The following is a 6,701-nucleotide window of genomic DNA, read 5'->3' on the forward strand; positions in this document are numbered from 1 at the left end:
TACCATCAATACCCCACACTTAAACCATTACTCGTCCTCGAGCAATCAAACTACATTTTATATAGACATGTCAGTTTTAAACAACTCTCATAACTCATCACACCAAGAATAATTAAAATAGATTAAGCACAATACTGTAACATCCTAGCCTCAAGATTTGACTCAAAACCACCACACATTATTTATAACCCGCTCACTTACTCTAACACAGAAGTCAACGACATTACCTTTCCTTCATGAATCAAGTTCCGTCACAACAATAGAGAGTTGTTCCACACACCATCAAATTTAACAACAATCGGGAACTCAATATAGACAGAATTCAGTCACTCTCAGAAATAACATTAGTATGCCACAAAAGATGAACCATAGGCTTGACCATAATGTACTACTCAACTAATCGAGCTCATTCAGTCAATAATCAAGTAAGACTTTAGTTGGTTGTCAAACCTCCCTAAGCACTTTTATACATACATTTCATTGTTCAAAACCCTACACTTATGTCAAACCATAACTCTACTTTCACATCAATATACATTAACTCCCAACTTCTTTAAGCATAATTACATCAAGAGTTACCACTATCCTGGAATATTACACAATCATACAATTAACTTTTTTTCTTTCTTTTCTTATTCAATTCAAGTGGATCTTACTTTTTCAAAACAATGCACCTTTCTCCTTATTTCAATTGTTCCACTCAAAAGCCAACCTAATACCCCACACTTAAACCTTTACAAAGTTCATAACAAATTCAAGTGCGTACGAGAGGTTAAAGGTTCAACTAGATGGTCAATTTAAACAAATAGATAAGGCTTGTAACGTGGTTGCCAAAGAAATCACAGGCTCAAAGAGGTTAACTAAGATATATAACAATTAAGTGGGTAACAACATATAACTGGCTCAACAAAGAAATGCCTATATCACTTCCAAGATTGAATAAAACTACTATTTCGCTTTGCAATCACTCGTGGCAAGTTCTAGACATCAAATGCAATGCACAGAATATCCAAAACCTCACACACACATGGCACAAAACTCACTTAGGATTGGGCTCATCAAGACACTCTAATCAAAGTAGTTAAGAAAAGTTAAGATCATACAATTTAAGATACTTATACAAGAGTAAAAAACTAAGCCTAAGCGTCACAACTAAAGCACTTACTATTCTAAAGGCATAATACAATCAAGAGATATTGCTTTCATTTCAAATCACAACACAAGGTTTCCTGCTTCTTAAAAAATAAAAATTAACTACACCCGGTTCAAACAAAATCATTGGAAAAGAACCGCGGCACAAAGAAAAACCAAGGGGGAATTTAGACACTACCAATTTGTTTTTTGTCTTTTACTTTCGACTTAATCCCTCAGAGAACCTGTCGAATGACTTCCATCATCGGAAAAAATAAAAAATTATAAATTTTCAATCAAATGAATTACAAAAGCACACATACACATAGACATTTATACATTCTATACATATATACACATAAATATTTATATATCCCCACCCCACACTTTAAATTGTGTCATGTTCCTATGACACACAAATAAAAGCAAGAGGTAAGGAAAACTTTCCTGAACATCTAGTCGGGGTTTGAGTCGATGTTGGGATTCATCCCTCGCGCCCGAACTAGTGCACTCATCCATGCAGATAACTTCTTCTCGTCCTTCTTGGGGTACACCCCATACTTTTCTTTCTCACTCACTGCGGCCTTCTCTTTCTCGCCCTTCACTTTCAACACAATACTAGCAACTAGCTTCTCCATTTTTACCCCCGTTTACACATCCATGTCGAAAGTCACAGTCTCCTCGTCCGCTCTAAGCATGAGTTTTCTCTCATGTATATCTAATATTGCTCTACCCATTCCTAGGACTGGTCTTCCTAGGATGAGGGGGACCTCCTATTTCTCTTTCATATTAACCACTATGAAATCCACCGGAAATACAAACGTATCTACCCGAACTAAGACATCTTCAACTATTCCCTCGGGTATTAGAGTTGTTTGGTCTGCCAACTACATGGATATTGGTGCAAACCTTATCTCTCCAATCTCCTTCTCCAGTTTTCTGTAAATAGATAGATGCATTAAATTAATTGAAGCACCAGAATCACATAGAGACTTATCAAAATTAGTAGTGCCTAAAGAGCAAGGTATGGTAAAACTCCTTGGATCTCCATACTTTTGCGGGAGTTTGTTTTGCAATATTGCACTGCAATGCTCTGTGAGCTTGACCACTGAGGTCTCTTCTATTTTCCCCTTATTAGTCAGGATCTCCTTCAAGAACTTGGCATAAGCCGACATTTGTGAGAGCACTTATGTGAATGGTAGGTTTATATGAACTTGTTTCAGTACATCTAGAAATCTCTCGAACTGCTTGTCCAGCTTTTCTCTACTTAGCTTTTGGGGAAAAAGAAGCGAAGGCATATACTTGCTCGCCTTAGGTTCCTTCCTTCTCGAGTGTTCTTCCTTCTTCTTTTAGATACCATTTTTCAGCTGCTCCACGCTTTCTTTTTCATGTCTCATATCTTTGTGGATTGGGGTGAGATCTTTCAACACTTGCCCACTTCTCAAAGTTACATCATTCACTGTTTCTTTGGGATTTTTTTCTGTATCAGCCGAGAGTGTTCCTGGGGCTCTCTCAGACATTGAGTAGCTAAGTACCCAACCTGTCTTTCCAGGCTTCGAAAAGATCTACCCAATTCTTTGATTGCTGCATCATGGGCATCAAGCCTCTCATTCGTCTTGATAATGAAGGTGTTCATAAGATCTTCCATGCTGGGTTGATTCGACTGCGGAGGTTGATACTGCTGCCTCTGTTGAGTTTTAAAACCTGGAGCTCCTTGTTCCTGGAATCTGGGGTTATTTTACTTCCATGCATTTACAGTACCCCTAGGTGAACTCCATGAAAAACCAGGGTGCCTCTGACCCATTGCATTAAAATTATAGTTTCCTACAACATTTACCTCCTCAGTTGAGGCTTGACACTCATGAGTAGGGTGTCCTCTTCCACATATATCACAAACTGTGTGGTGTACATTTTTCATCGAAGCTACAATTAGCTTTCATATTTCTTTAGCCATAGCATCAAGTTGTACTTGTGCAGATTTAGTAGCATCAACTTGGTGAACACCAGGTAATTTTATTCTTTCCACACTATCAGAGGGCCACTGATTAACATGTTCGAATAACTCATCAAGAATTGTAACTATCTCCTTTGGAGTCTTCTTCATAAATGGGCCTCCAACTGCATTGCTCAATGTTCTACGCGAGGTCGGTGTCAATCCATCAAAAAATCCTGGAGTTGCATCCAGAGTTCAATTCCGATATGTTGACACCATCTAACTATCTCCTTAAACCTCTCACATGCTTAAAAAACAGTTTCATTATCTTTTTGGCAGAAGTTATGGATTTTTCTTCTAAACTTGCCCGTATTAGCTGAGGAGAAATATTTATCAAGAAATATTCTGGTCATTTCCTCCCATATTCTAATTGACCCATTTGGAAAACTTCAAAGCCACTACTTAGCATCATCTTTAAGTGAAAAGGGGAATGCCCTTAAATACACTGAATCTTGTGACACCCCATTGTATTGAAAGATGTTCATAATCTCCTTGAAATCCATCAGATGTGTGTTTGGATCTTCATTCATCTTCCCTCTAAAACTGTAACTATTTTGAATGGTTTGAAGCAAACCTTGCTTCAACTCAAAACTTTTAGCTGCAATTGGAGGTGTTCTAACACTTAACAATCCTTGATTGTAGACTGTTTTGGCATAGTCACCCAATGCTCTACCAAGCCTTGGTACCGCATTCTTGATCTAGTCTTCAATTAAGGGTCGATTTAGATTGAATCTTCGACCCCTATTGTCTTTGATAGTTTCCTCAACAACTCTATAGGCTTCCTCAGCAGCTATCCTTGCAGCTTCCTTTACCTCATTGTCATTGTTATTAGCCATGTGTTCTTGGGTTGAAGTTTGCCCCAAGAACCTTACGGTGAACTCTTTCTCCTTCCTTTGTTTCCACAAGTGTTTTTCCAATTCTGGATTTTAAGGTATTACTTCTTTACAAGAAGATCGTGTCATACACTACGGACTTAACCTGTTGCAATCCACACGGAGGAGAAACCGGTGAAGAACAAAATAAAAGTAAAAAAAATATAAAATAAATTCCTGAATTAGCACTACAAACTAGTTCTAACACTATTGATTGCGAATCCTCGGCAACGACGCTAAAATTTGACGAGTGCAAAACACACACTTAAATTGTGCTTGCAAGGCAAATATAGTATAATATAATATCGTGTCCATATGGATTGGGTTTAAATAGTATTATCGTTGTTTGTAGCTAGATTAATATCCAGGAGGATCAACCGCTTAGATTTATATGATTAATAATAAAATTTAACTAAGAATATAGAGCTAATCAACTAATGACAAACAAAGCAAGGACTAAACAAAGGAAGATGACAATGGGGGAAAATACGATTTTGATAGGATAGGTACAAGATAATAGTCTGGGATTATACTCTAGATAATTCACTTCTAATATTCAAGTGAGTCTCTTAAATTCACTTACTTATCAGTACAATTATTTAGTAGAAACTCCTCTCTCGATTAAGTCTCAACCTCACAATATGAACCAATTTAAGCTCTGTGAAGATATGCAAGAATGCGTAGTGGATCGGTCTTTAGGAAAACCTCTTTCGATTATTATCCTAACTAGATTTAACCAATGATTCAACTAGCCTATTTCGATTACTTAGAAGAATCTATGAACTCAACCAACAACATAGTGCAAAGATATCACAAGTTGTGCCTCTTTCGATTACAAGAACAATTGAATATAGACGCAACAATTAAATCTTCCAAAAATGATTCAAATACATAAAAATAGAGTTATAATCTACAAATAATCATCAATACACCAAATCCATCAAAACCCAAAAGGAATTACTCCATAGACATGGAGAAGTTCTTCACAAATTTAACTAAAGTACAGGAAAACATAAATTCCATCCAAACCCGGATCTTGAGTGAGGAAGGAATGATGAAATCCTTGTGCTTGTGTTCTTCCCACTCCTATTTTGCCTCCTTAGGTCGAAATGCTGTCCAAAAATCCCAAAAATGGTGTTTTCCCATGTATTTAAGCCATCCCCCAGTAAACCCCGGACGAAAATACCCCTTTTTAGCGAAAATGGGACGATACTCTAAATATTTTGTACTGCCGCATGCCGAATGCTGCGCCACACCATGAGACGGTGTAGTGGTTATTTCCAGTACGATTTGCAATTTGAGTTCTCGGCAGATTTTGCACTAGCGCATCACACAATGCGTCGCACTAGTGCAAATTTCTCAAAGTACGGAATTTGCTTCGATTTTGACATCCAGACTTGGTCTTTGATTCGAACACGATCCCGGCTTAATCCCTTGAGATTTTACTCTGACTTCAAAGCTCCAAATAACTTGAATTAGCTCTATAACATCTACATCACTTGGAATCACTACTACAAGGCATAAAACACACAATAAGTGCAAAACACTAGCGATTAAAGCTCAAACTCAATTAAAGTGCCATAAATTAGAGTGAAATAAGTGACTAAAATATGTAATTATAGCCTACCATCAAACCACAATGCATAAGTACTCATTACCTCACATACACGTTGTACCCCCACATTAAATCAAGTAGCAAATAGACAAACAAGTCCCACTCCCTCAAGTCAAGGTTAACCACGATACTTACCTCACGTGGCAACAAACTCAAGATTCCAATAAACCTTTGCCTCGTGAATCGGTGTCCGAATGTGTCGAATCTAGTTACAAACAATTCAATATACTCAATACGAATTATAGAAACCAATTATATATGAAAATACTAGATTTTCCAATTAAATTCCGAAATTCATTTAAAAAATCAATAGTGGGGCTCACGTCTCACAACCAGACAAAAGTTACAAAATATGAACGCCTATTCAACCACGAGTCCACCCATGCAAATTTTACCAAATTCGGACATCAACTCGACCTTCAAATCCCCAAATCTTATTTTCAAATCCCTAGGCCCAAATCCTCGAATTTCACCTCAAACAAATGTAATCTAGTCGGAATAATCGATAATAATTCAATATTATTGACTAACAATGATCACAAGTGACTTACTTCAAGTTTTCCCGTGAATTCTCGCTCAAACATCGCCTCAACCCGTGTTGAAAATGTCCAAAAACGACAAAAATGTCGGAAATCCCTCTGTTTTTTAAATTTGTCCTGAGGTTTCGCACATGCGGACACTTACTCGCTTCTGCGGTCATCTATCCACTTCTGCGCTATTTTTTCTTCTGCGGATAAGAGTCCTCTTCTGCGGTCCAATGCCCCCTTAGCCCAGGCCACATCTGCGACCATTTTGTCGCTTCTGCGGTTGCGCTTCTACGATGTTTGATCCTCTTATGTGGACCACCCGCACCTGCGATGCCAGGCTCGCTTCTGCGAGCTCGCACCTGCGGTCAAAATTTTGCAGGTGCGATTACACCAGAAGGCCCAAATTTCATATTTTCCTTAAGTCCAAATTTTGATCTGTTAATCATCCGGAATCCACCCGAGGCCCCCTGAACCTCAACCAAATACACCATCAAGTCCTAAAACATCATACGAACTTAGTCGACGCCTCAGATCACATTTAATGAATTTATAAAAATTTCAAT

The 6,701-nt window shown here is 37.9% G+C and overlaps 1 non-coding gene across 1 annotated transcript; it reads left to right on the forward strand.

The window, feature by feature from the left end:
* Positions 1–3,322: 3,322 nt before the first annotated feature.
* On the forward strand, positions 3,323–3,429 carry LOC142177852 (small nucleolar RNA R71). Its single transcript, XR_012706397.1, has one exon. It is a non-coding gene; the product is annotated as a small nucleolar RNA R71 (small nucleolar RNA).
* The last annotated feature ends 3,272 nt before the right edge of the window (positions 3,430–6,701 follow it).

This window comes from Nicotiana tabacum, chromosome 23, assembly GCF_000715075.1.
Source record: "Nicotiana tabacum cultivar K326 chromosome 23, ASM71507v2, whole genome shotgun sequence".
In the NCBI taxonomy this organism is placed as follows: domain Eukaryota; kingdom Viridiplantae; phylum Streptophyta; class Magnoliopsida; order Solanales; family Solanaceae; genus Nicotiana; species Nicotiana tabacum.